This window comes from Cibotium barometz, chromosome 19 (genome assembly GCF_041138505.1).
Source record: "Cibotium barometz isolate CiBa-2024 chromosome 19, ASM4113850v1, whole genome shotgun sequence".
Lineage (NCBI taxonomy): Eukaryota > Viridiplantae > Streptophyta > Polypodiopsida > Cyatheales > Cibotiaceae > Cibotium > Cibotium barometz.
The window spans coordinates 38711486-38724414 of NC_141064.1; the positions used below are offsets into that span (position 1 = coordinate 38711486).

The 12929-nt window shown below is 42.2% G+C and overlaps 1 pseudogene; it reads left to right on the plus strand.

Moving 5' to 3' along the window:
* The first annotated feature begins 11071 nt into the window (after positions 1–11071).
* Positions 11072–11828, plus strand: LOC147628561 (uncharacterized; annotated as a pseudogene).
* The last annotated feature ends 1101 nt before the right edge of the window (positions 11829–12929 follow it).

A 12929-nucleotide genomic window follows, 5' to 3' on the forward strand; every position in this document is an offset into this window, starting at 1 on the left:
AGCTCAAATTAAAAGAGAGGAGGAATTAGCCCATCAGCAAGCAAAGCTCTTCACCAGAGACTGGTGGGCAGGAAAAGCTGATAGACCGAGCAAAGAAATGTTCAAGATGCTTAAAGTGAAACAAAGACAAGAGCATCTTCCCCTCCTCTGCTTCAAGAATGGTGTCAAGGCCAACAATCATGATGAAAACAAGCAGCTCCTAACTGAATACTACAGGGACATCTTCCTCGAAGCTGGGCCCCCCTCTCAAAGCAAGATTAAAGCCATGCAGATCATTAAAGAGGTAAGGGAAGCCACTGTTCCGCCTAATCTTGCTAAAGTGCTGGAGAGGGACATCTCTCAAGAAGAAATTAAAAAGGTAATAGCATCTCTCAAGCCTAACAAAAGCCCAGGGGAAGACGGATTGGCTGCTGAATTCTACCAAACATTCAGCGAGGTTTTAGTGGACCCCATCCTCCAGGTTTGGCAAGAAGCGGTCAAATATGGAGCACTACCCTCCCAAGCTAATCAAGGTCTCATCAAGCTCATTCACAAAAAAGGCCCTAAGGAGGAAGTTGGAAACTGGAGACCTCTTACAATGCTTAACAGTGTCTACAAGATCATCGCCAAAGCTCTTGCCAACCGTCTGTCCGAGCACATGGATAGCTGGATAAATAAAGAGCAGAAAGGATTCATCAAGGGCAGATATATACTAGATGCCATCATAGCACTGTGGGAAGGCTTTGAATATGCTGAAAAATCTAATCAGGATTTTCTATTCATGAAGATAGACTTTGAAAAAGCTTACGACAGAATACACTGGGATTTCATCCTCCAATCTCTTAGGGATATGGGTTTGGGACATCACTTCACCCACATGGTCAAAACCCTCTTCGGGAATGCCAAAGCCAAGATTATCTACAATGGAGAGCTTTCTGCCCCCTTCCCTCTCCAAAAGAGCATCAGACAAGGCTGCCCTTTAGCCCCCCTCTTATATGCCATAGCCTCAGATGGCCTCAACTGGCTCATCAAGGACAAAATGAAAAAAGGAGAGATAGCTGGAATAAAGCTCCCTAATGGAGATCAGATGTGCACACAGATGTTTGCCGATGATACCAACTGTCTGATAGCCAATGAGGAAGAAAGTATAAAGACCCTCTGGGAATGCTTACAAGTCTATTGCATGGCCTCAGGCTCCTCGATCAACCATTGCAAAACAGGCATCAAATCTCTCTTAGATCCTCCACCTAACTGGCTTATGGAAGCAGGATGCAACCTTATCCATGACGGGGAGATTTTCAGGCTGCTAGGAATACCCATGGGTTTTAAGGTCACCCTCAAACAAAGATGGCAGTGGGTCATGGAAAAGATTGACAATAAGCTTCTGAGATGGAAAAGAAGGCAGCTCACCTTGGCAGGGAGGATCATGATTCTCCAGCACTTCATTCTGCCTTACACCATCTTTTTTATCAGCTGCTGGCGCCCACCAGATTCTGACCTAAACAACTTTACCAAGCTGTGTAGGAACTTCCTCTGGGGCGGTGACCCCTGGAATAAGAGCATACCCAAAGTCAAGTGGGACATATGCACCACCCCTAAAGCAAAGGGAGGACTAGGCATCCAAGACATCAGGATCACTGCCAATAGAATGGCATCTAAATGGATCATAAGAGCTTGTGAAAACCCCTCGGAAGATTGGGCCCAGCTCCTCCTTAAGGATACTCCCAGATTTGTTATCACAGGATTCAATAAATGGAATAGCCTACCCCTCACAACCATAGTCATATCCAAGTTCTCCATCTCCCCCAAGGGCAGCCAGCTAGTGTCCTCAATATGGAAAGCTTGGAACAATGTCAAAATGTTCCTCAACCCAGCCCCAAATCTTCGCATTTCTAATGGTGCTCTGGCCGGGGATTCCTGCTGGTGGTCCAGTCTACCTTTCCCCCCCCTTCAACCTGAGGAAGCCCAAATAGCGCTTAACCTTCTCAAGAGAGGCATAGCAACATGGGCTGATCTCAGAGATCAACAACTAGGAACCTGGCTTTCAAGAGCTGATTTAGTGGCAAAGTACGACTGCAGGACCCCGGAGCTGGACCTCGTACAAAGCAGAACCTCGAAGTGGGACCTGCAAGAAACCTGGAAGCTGGACTTCCCTCCTACTTTCAACATCTGTGCTTACCAATGGTCAGGCAGTAAACCTCTCCTCCCCATCCCTAAGTTTTCAAAATCCCCTCCCATCCACCTACCCCTCAACCGTAGATGGCACCTGCAGTGGGACCGCAAAAAATGGTACAACAGCCTCAGGAACCTCTGGAACCCCCTCACTGATCCCAAGAAGTCATGCCTAGCATGGCTCATTGCTTATAGGGCTCTATGGACCCAAAGCAAGGCAGCCAAATTTAATGTGGCCTCTAACCAATGCGCCAGATGTGGTCTCCCAGAAGACGATATTCATATTTTCTTACAGTGTCATCACATTTCACAATCTCTCAAAGAGCTGCAAAACTCAGCATCTAAATGGGGCACAGAGCTATCATGGAAACAGATATTACTGGGAGAAACCATAGGCTGTTCTGACATGCTGTGGAATGTCATTAGAACTGAATATCTATGGCATGCATGGATGCTCAGATTAGCAGCAACGTTCAACAATTCAGATATTAAATGCCCCCCGCTGTCTATCAGTTTAATTACTACATGCAGCAGATACTGGGCTCAAAGACTACCTTATCTAATCAGCTTAGAGGAAAAGCTCGAAATTAAATGTAACAGGAAAGCATCAGACTTCATCAAACAAAAATTGGAAACAATCAAGGAAAAAATCAGGTTAGTCAAGACCAAAGACAAAACGCTGATTGACATAATCTGCATGCAACAAAGCTGATCTTCATACGGCTAACAGTCAGCAACAGGTTCTCTACAAACCCAAATCGAATCGGATGAATGATTCAGGACTCATTCAATATACAGTACAAATGTTAACCAGTCTCCTGCAAGCCGACAGAAACGAGAAAGGACAGGTCCCGGAAAGCGACCTGCAAGACCACCTTGGCAGCGCCAACCCAAGCACCATCCTCAAGGCCCACCTCATCAAGAAGGGCAGACACCAGCGAAGGCCCCTTTGCCCACTGCAAGAACGGTGGATCACATCTAAACAGAGCAGCCGAGTCTCAAGCCACCCATCTCTGCAGCGGAGAGTAGCTGGCACCGTCATCCTCTGCAGGCAATACAAGGCCCAACAACACAGATGACGAGTGAGATTAAATCAGTGGGTATCAAAAGCTAAAATCAAGGCCCGCAAGATGATGCATGACATCAAACCTGAAAAAGCTGCAAGTAACCAGACCTGATTCGAGCCCTCATAAAAGAGATTACCATGGTCGGAGGAAGGAGGAGCTCACCCTCTCTGCCGATTCCCAGAATCTGCAGACGGTTCAAGCGAAGGAGATCCTGCAGTACTGCTTGGCGACGACGGCAGAGAATCTGCAATCCAGGCTTGAGCTGTGTGGAGGAGCCAGCTCAGCCCGTGAAGGAAGGGGCTAAGGAGGAAGAGGTAGTGCCCTTGCTACCCCCTCCCCTCGACCAGCCTGTTGGAGCCGGCGTCGGGGCAAGGTTTGAGCTTCAAGCGGAAGGTGAATCAGCGAGAGAAATCTACGAAGAGCAGGCTCGGCTCGCCATGCAAAGAGCCCACCCCCCTCACACGCGGCGCACATGCCTTCACGTGCGCCGCGAATGCCAATTGGCCATGCTTCCTAGGATCCGTTTTGGAATGTCTCCACGTGTCAGCCATGCAAATATGGCCCTTGTAAATCCGCTCCTCCCTCTTTCTTAATATAACAGCCCCTTTTTTGAAAAAAAAAAAAATCATATACATACCTATCTCAACATATACATATACTTTGCTATAAAAAACATATCATCTAATATGTACTTATAATGTGCATAACTATGTAATATAATACATCAGATTATCATAGTACGTACTACATACACTATATTCTGTAACTAGCGACATATTTTGCAATAAATACAAAGCATAGGAAATTGTCAGGCTATGGAGTTTTTCAGTTTTAATCAATATTTACTATTCAACTGTAAGGTTTTTCAGCCTAGGCTATGTAGGCCTGCAGCTAGAATAGGTTGGGGCCTGCCGCCTGTTTCCCGGGCGCCCGTGGGCCGTGGTTTTGTCCTGGGACAAACCTGGTTGTTGCCAATTGTGGGCGCCCGTCTGATTCCATGCATTCAATGTGGGCTGGGCTGCGTGTCATCCTATTAACTAACTTGGCAACCTGCTCCAAGATCTCGAGCCCCTGTTCACGCTAGTCAATGCTGCTGCTAGCCCATCAATCATTCATTCTCCTGCCTTCTTAAAGAAGTGCCTTTGCTTTTGCTTTTGCAGCCCTCTCGTCGCTGCTGAGACCTCTAGCCTGTGAGCTCTCTCATCTCTATATTATCTCAAGGAAGAGTTTCACAAAGCGTCACGTGGCAAGAATTTGGAGGTTCGAGAAGGGGAGGAGGAGGTTTGGGTATAATTTGAATTTGGAGTCTCAAAAGACGTGCGAAGCACGGGTTGCCCACTAGTCTTATATTATAACCTTGTAAAATTGGAGTTATTATCTCACACATTTATGAATTTGTGATAGGGTATTGCGTTGAAGTCTATTGGCTGGGTTTTTCAAAACCTGTGATTTTCAAAAGGGGGACTTTGTGGCACCTTAGGTAGTAGTAACTAATAAGTACTAACACCAATGTTGTTGGCCCCATAAATTAATTAATATGCTAATGTAAAAAACTCAGCAAATCGCCCAGCACTTCGTGGAGGAGGGCGTCAAACAGAGGCGTTAGCCGTGGAGAAGGATAGGCGAGAGAGGCGCTGACCATGGAGGAGAATAGCCGAGAGAGGTGCTACACACAGAGAGAGAGAGAGAGAGAGAGAGAGAGAGAGAGAGAGAGAGAGAGAGAGAGAGAGAGTTGAAGAGTGTCTTGCTAGACCTCCTCCTCGTCTACGTCCGTGAAGGGGCAAGAGGAGAAAGAGAGAGAGTTGAAAAATGTGAGAGAGCCAGAAATCTCCAGAAGGCACCCTCATCGGAAACCTCCAAAATCCTCTGTGCGCCAAGGTTTTAAAATTTTAATAATCCTACGGTTCCATCCCCTCACTCATAAGGTTATCTCCATTTACTAAATTAATTAATAGAAAATAGAAATTTTGCACAACAGTGTTAGTGCACACAATTGAGCCAACAACATTAGCGTTAGTACTTACTGGTTACTACCTACCTAAGATGCCAATTGAACCAACAACATTGGTGTTAGTACTTACTAGTTACTACCAAAGGTGCCACAAAGTCCCTCTTTTAGAAATCATCATTGGCATACATTTGTGCCAACAACATTGGTGTTAGTGCTTACTAGTTACTACCTAAGGTGCCACAAAGTCCCTCTTTTAGAAATCATCATTGGCACACATTTGTGCCAACAACATTGGTGTCCCCCAGGTTTAGAAAACCAAGCCAAAAAACTTCAACTCATCACCCTATCACAAATCACAAGCAAGCTTGATTTTTCTCGGCCATTGTACTCATTATCAATGTTTGTTACGGGTAAGTTTTTCAAATGCATGTCAAAAAATACACAAAAAAAGTTTGTTGTACACATATATTTTTTGAAAAAAATCATTGTTTGACAGGCAAGGTAGTCTATTACAAAATCAAGCCTATTTAAACATTAAGCTATCACCTCATTGGCAATACCACACCTCTCTTGAAGATTCAATTTTCTCAAGCAGTAGGTTAAATTTTAAATCTATTTTTAATTTAAAAAGAAATAGAGAATATGTAGCTGCACAATGAAGCATCTTCAACTATGGGATTGGGAGTGATGGCATGTAGTTTATGTTTCCATTCTCTCTCTCTCTCTCTCTCTCTCTCTCTCTCTCTCTCTCTCTATATATATATATATATATATATATATATATATATATATATATATAAGACATCGATTTGCCTATGTGTCTTATCTTTCGATGACTAACCTGTTGAGATATTGAGAAGATATGGATAACATGCCAGGAGGACACCTTCGCACTTATTCCATTGGCATGCTTGGTGAGATTACGGTTAATATGCTACCATTGGTTTACAAGTTGTATGACAGCCACCTTGGTCGCTAGAGTTATATCATGAATATAGTGCCATGCAAAGGTTTTCAGAGAGACTCTGTTGAGTTGTATGATAGCCATCTTGGTCGCTAGAGTTATTTCATAGGTATAGTAACATCGAGTCATAAAAAATTAGCACGAGTCGTGATTTGTCAATTGCAAAGGCTTATTCAAAATTTCACAACAATATAGAAAATGGCCACTTTTTCAAACATGAAAACCCATTTGTAACAAAGAGTTGCAATTTTGTTTTAAAAAAATGCTAATTTTTTAAAGTATAATTTATAGCATTACTTGATAGTTTCTCTGTCTTGACAAACAAGCTATTTTTCTAAGAAAAAGACAACATAGACACCACCTAAAAAGCTATGTTTCCAAAACTTAGCAAAAAAATGAGCCTTTTCAACCTCAATCAAATTTGTGAATCTAGCCCAACAACTTTCATGGTTTTGATGCTTCTGTTCAATGAATACGCCAAAAAACTTTAAGAGATATCAAGATACTAGGCCTACATGCATGCAATCTCCAAAGAAGCTTGATGAATTTATAACCCATGAATAAAACTCCATCACATGCCAATTAAAATTCAAAACAAGTCAAACTTCAGCACAACCAATCTTTAGAGTTTGAGTATTTTTTGGACCACATGGATTTTCTGAAATCCTAATCTCCCCAATGGCACAACAAAAATCTCTACATGTCTGTCGAATTGCTAGCCTTGAAAGAAGCCGCTGCTTTCTCTCACCTCTTACCATTCGAGGTCGTCATTACTCTTCGCGATCTCTCTTATTGACCGCTACATTGCCATTAAGTTGTTGTCGTTCTTGTTTTCGACCACATCAAAAGAAACTCTTCTTGAGCACTATCTAGAACAAGGAGTTTCTTCATTAGCATTCAAATTTGTGTCTACAGAAGGTGTTAGTGAGATAGAAGGGCAAAAGAGTTGCAAATTACCAAGACTACTTAGAAGCTCCATTTGTTAGAGTGTGATAATCAAAATGAACTAATATGGAATTCTAAAGGGGTGACTTAGTAGGGTTATTTTTTTTTCAATTGAAAATAATTTTAATATTTAATTAAATAAATAATTTCAAATTTAGAAACCAGGATGCTTTAAAAGGGGAGGGAGGGGTTTATTTTTCATATGTGCAAGTTGTGTTTGGAGCTCTAGAGCACTCAACTATCTTCTCTACAAGCGTATCTTTTTTTGAGTAAACTCTACTTTAAGGTAAGCATGTCTTTTTGAAATTTGAATTTTTAGGAGTAATATTTTATTTTATTTATTTTTATAAAATTATTACATTGCCTCGAAATCCTAAAACAAAATAAAAAGTATAAAAAATTCTACAACAATAAATTAAAAAAATACAACATTTTTTGACCTTTTTTTTGAAATTTTTAAAAATCATGTTGATTGCTTAGAATTTTTAACTCAAAAATGACTCTCTTTTCTTTTTTAAAAAAAATAAAAAATCTAGAGTGAAAAATAACGGTCTACATCTCAAGTGAAAAAAACATTTGGATTACAGAATCCTTTTTGAAAAAATTCAAACTTGTAAAAATTCTTTAGTAAAACGAAATCCAAAATTTAGATAAAAATATGTGTTGTTTGTTAAAATCTTAATTGTTTGGTAAAAAACTAAACATAAAGTGCATGTTGTTTGTTAAAAGCTTAATTGTTTGTTAAAAAACTAAACATAAAGTGCATGTTGTTTTTTAAAATCCATGCTTTGAAGAAATTTTGGTTCAATACCCAGCTTGTGAGACAAAGTGGATTCTAGAAGCTTACTTTGTATGATAATCTGGATTCTAGAATCCAACTCAAGAGCAAAATTGGATTCTAGAATCTAACCTCCTTGAAGAAGTGGATTCTCAAACCCATTCTCCTTTGAAGAAATAGATTCTTGACACAACAAGTGGATTGTTAAATCCAAAAAAACACCAAAAACATAAGGGTTTATGAAGAAGAAAGACAGAAGACAGGCACATGTTACACGGTTACAAGAGAAAGCATGTTCAGGTATATTCCTTGAGAGCAAACGGGTGAGGGCTATGGTGTGAAGCTTGTGCAGGAGCACCCTTGTTTCGATGTGCTGCTGTGTCGGCCAGTTTTTTTCCTTTTGTGTTGAAGGTTTGATCTTGCCAAGTGCCGCGCAGAGAGAACACGAAGGCGAAAACGCCTGGATGCAACTCCACCCGGCCCATGATCACACACACAGCTGCGCGCGTTCTTGTTGTTGCGTTGAAGCCCGCAAGTTTAATGATGCCTTGAAGCTTCTGCGTTGATCTGCAGAGCCCTCTACATCGACAAGACAAAGGTCGCGAGAATATATTAGCCCCCAACAACGAAAATGGCAGTTGCCAATGTGCAGCAAGAGCCATCTAGTCGGCTATTACGGTTCAACCTATCTAACGGTAATGGAAAATGGCAGCTGCTTGGAGATGTGGATTGGTGGATGTGTGGAGAGGTGACAGCCAGCAACAAACTCGCGCGCAGTGGCGGCGGCACTTGCTTTTCATCTACGTGCTTGGCGGTGGGGCGCGGCGGCGGGTGCTGCTCCTCCTCCAGCCGGATGATGCGCTGGTCGATGGGGTCGATGCTCACGAAGGTGATGAGGAAACCATGGGAGGCGAGCGTCTCGCAAGAGCGCATGAGCGGGTTGATATGGCTTTGGGCGGCGGGCGAGGACTGCGTGCGGCGAGCAGCCGACAGTGGCCATATTGGAATCAATGGCTCAAAGACCATGCTCAGAAGGGGCCGCCTGAGCCAATCCAGGGCCAGCCAGCCAAGGGCAGTGCTGTAACATGAGCAGACCAGCAAGCAGATAAGCTATGGCTTGTACATGGGCAAGGGGACAGGTAGCCGGCGCACAGGACAGCACTGCAGAGAAGCGTATGGGCTGGGTACATCCGCTCACAAGGTAGGCCAGTGCTGAGGAGCTTTCAGCCCATGCGTGTGTTTGACGCTTGGAGCCGAACATCTCGAAGATCCGACAACGTCGTTGAGCGCTTGCGACAACGATGGTCTTGTGACCATGTGCCGCATGGCCGTGTACTAGACAGCATGGCATGTATGGGGTGGCAGCACTCTAGATGTTTGGAGGGGAGCCATCTCATGGCTGTGTCGCTTGGCCCTTTGGAGCAAGTCTTTGGAGCAAGTGAGCTGGGGCATGATATGGCCGTGTGCTTGATGCTTGGAGGAGGCCCACTTATGGCCATGTGCGCTTGGCGCCTAGGAGTAGGCCGGCAATTCGCAAGCTAGTCAGGGTAGCAGTTCGCAAGCGAGCCAGGGCAAGGAGGCCATCCATCCAAAGCTTTTGACCGTGGGACGAAAGGGGGCAGCGCAAGGCACAAGCATGAAGTCCATCAAGCGCTTTGTCATTCCTCGCTTGTCAGCCCAATAGCCTTTCCTCTTGTTGAACCAGAAGCCCACTGATACGCCCATCACCATAGCCAAGGACATCTTGAATGATGTTCTCAGTGCTATTGTGGATTGGGCTTGAGGGATGCAAAGAAGCATTTTATCCACACCATCAGTGGCTCCATATACATTGCCATGGCTCCCTTGCAGTCGATCCCAACATCTTGTGCTACCGAATGTGGTTGCCTGCATTAACCTACATGCATTGTCAACCACCTGCTACGGCCTTGCAGGATTCTAGAATCCCACTCTTCTTTCTTCTGTTTTTTTATTCTAGTTTTGCCAGTCACTTCTGGTGTTGTGTCTTTTTTGTAGGTCATGGCTTCTCAATCTCAACTTTTTCATGCGAGTAAGAAGTCTAAAACTTCAAGGCAAGCTTCTATGCAACCTCAACCCGATTCAAGCTCAAGGAGGGGACACTCAAGTGCATTGATGTCTTCTCAGTTGGTTCCCGCAGCACGGAGTTCGGGTTTTGAAGTAACAAGGCTTTTTGAAATTCCATCTCATTCTTCTCGTCTCGAGAGCTTCTTTCTGCTGAGCAATTCCCTCACGAGCCAGTGACTCAACACACCAAAGAGCATCGCTAAAAGGTTAGAAAGGGGAAAAGTCAAGACCTTGCACCTATGAGAGAGGCAAAAACCCTTCAAATCTCTCTAGCAAAAGACATATGGGATAAAGTTCCTGCCAAAAGCAAGTACGAGCATGCTTGGACACTCAGCTTTGGCCATCATGGGGAGCACAGGCAATTAATTGTTTCAATAACCCCTTTTTGATTGTTACAAAACACAAAGGAGGTCGATGTGATTTTAACAAGTACTCTTTTGATGACGCATCGAGAAAGTGCAAGAGCACAAAGGCAAAAATAGGGTATATTTTCTTATTGAGCGTGATGACTCCACTCGCTTTGTCGTTCTTGTTTTATTGAAAGACTTTGAGATGGATGAAATAAATCCTCTGAGCATAAAAAACTTGATGATTGATTCAATTCAAACTCGAGGCTTGGTAAGAACTAAACTTTTCTCATATTCTTTTCATCTTTTGTTTTGAAACATGTCACTGATTTCATTGTTTTTAGTTGTAGAGATTTGGGAGAGCCTACAATGAGGTGCTAGAGGGTTTTTTGGCTCAGATAAGAACTCTTCAAGTGACGACATCAAAGAGGAAGGAGAAGAAGAAGAAGAGTCAATTTCTTAATGATGAGGAGGTTGAGAAAGAACACCTCCCCTGTCCATTGATGCAAGCCCCTATCATAGGCAAGAAACAAACAAAATTTGAGGTAAATCAAAGGACTCTAAGTTTCTTCCTAAATTAGAGATTGTTCCATTCGGTCCTGGTGCCCCCTTATCTAACACAAGAGATTCAAGCTCTTTCAATGTTTTAAGAGAGAGGTTCAATTGCCTATATTTTTTCCCATAAGTGTGATTGAGCGTCCACCAATGGATCCCCAAATAGGAAGAAGACCCTTAGAGGTTAGCGTTGTTAATCATCATGTTCATAATCTAATTTAGTACAAAATGAAAAACAAGCCGAATGCCATTGTGTTACCCTTGCTTGTTTTAGTGGATAGACAATAATGTCCTAGTAAGGAATCTTGGGTGAAGGCCAATGCTGAGTCTTACAGATATTGGGTTCTTGGGAGCACTCATTGTTTGCTTACCAACCAAGAGGTTGCTGTCGAATATGAGCATGTTGACACTTACAAAATGGCTATGTTGGGTGTATGTTAGTTTAACAAATGAGGAGGCAATGGTAATTTACCTTGACCATAATATTGATTTTGACTTTCGAATGGAAATAACTTTCATTCAAAAGATAAGGCTCTTTCATAATGAGTGGATTGATTCCTTGAAGTGTGGTGAGAAAATTGATGAGAAGTTTTGAGTTACACGTTGTGAAAAGTGTGGTCGTGAATTGAAAAATAAAGGAAGTCGTGGAGCAAGTCAGAAGCCCAATGTGAAAGAATATGATAACTATTTTCAACTTGCCTTTCGTGATGGAGAAATTTGGGATCTACAAGAAGATATTTTTAATCTACATAAGTATGGAAAGTAAGGTCAAACATTAAGAAAGTTGCCTACATCTTCCAAAGGCAAAGGTGTCTCAAGTGATAACACACCAAAGCCCATTCCCGAAGACATGAAGATAACAGTGTGGAGACATTTACAAGGAATTCGTGAGAAATCATTGATCATTGCATTTCTCTCACGCATGAAGGGTGGTAGCATCTCTCTAAAGCAAATGGGAGAAGAATTTGGAAGGTTTTTTTGTTAAATTGACTCTATTTTTTACTTGTTTTATCATCTCTAATTTCTTTTGTTGTCTATTAGGCAAAACCATGCTTCACATGTAGAGAATAATGATTGAAAAGTTGAATTGATCTAATTGGGATGAGGTAGTGCTCTACCATCCACACTCAAGCAAACCCCAAGTGTTGGAGAAGTACATGTTGTTAGTTGGTAGCACAATGAGTTGTTCATCTTGCCTTCTCTTTAGGTTTTCTAGTACCATGTCTAAAATTCAAGTGCATCCACCATGGTCTTTGAGAAAAAATGACTTTTTATGTCTTTTGGGTTGTGTCTTTAGCTTCTAGAATCCCAAGACAATGTTTTTTTATTGTTTGCATGTGGCTTTGGTTTCTAGAATGCCAAGGAATGTTTTATTTGTGTTTTATTTATGGATTTAGTTTATAGAATCTTTAAAATGACCCCCCTTTTTTGAAGGATTAGGATTTTAATAACCAAATACTGGCTTGGTTTCTAGCCAGTAGGAATTTTTTGGACCCAAAAAGGGCCTCCTAAGGATTCCTAATTTTAAGGGATTAGAGCTTAAAAAGCTGGGCTTAAGGGAGACAGGCTATGATAACCCCTATTTTTTGCCTTGCCACATCAGCCATAGTACCCCCCTAGTTTCACTTTTTAAAGGGAATATTCTCATACTCTCTTACTTTTTGACTTTTCTCATACTTTCTCTCTTACTTTTTGAATTTTTTATCTTCACTCTATAAATTGAATCTTTCTTGTCAGTTTGAAATCTCCTTTCTCATTAACTCCCACCATATCTCCCTTCCACATCAGCAAAACATTCTCATATTTAGGTGGGCTCCAAAAAGTGAAAATTTTTTATTTTTTAGAGTAAAGTTTAGAGTAGAGAGAAAATTTAATTTTAACAATTGAATTATAGGTACGATCCCATATGAGTATAATCACTACAAGAGGTTGAGGACATACCGACGCCAAAATACCGACGCAAATGTCGAACGTCGGTATGTCCGTCGTCATGTTGGAGGAGACAAGTATGGCGGGGTTTTTTTAAATTTTCATTTCCCGTCGCGTATACCGACGCTTATACCGACGCTTATTCCGACGCCGATAC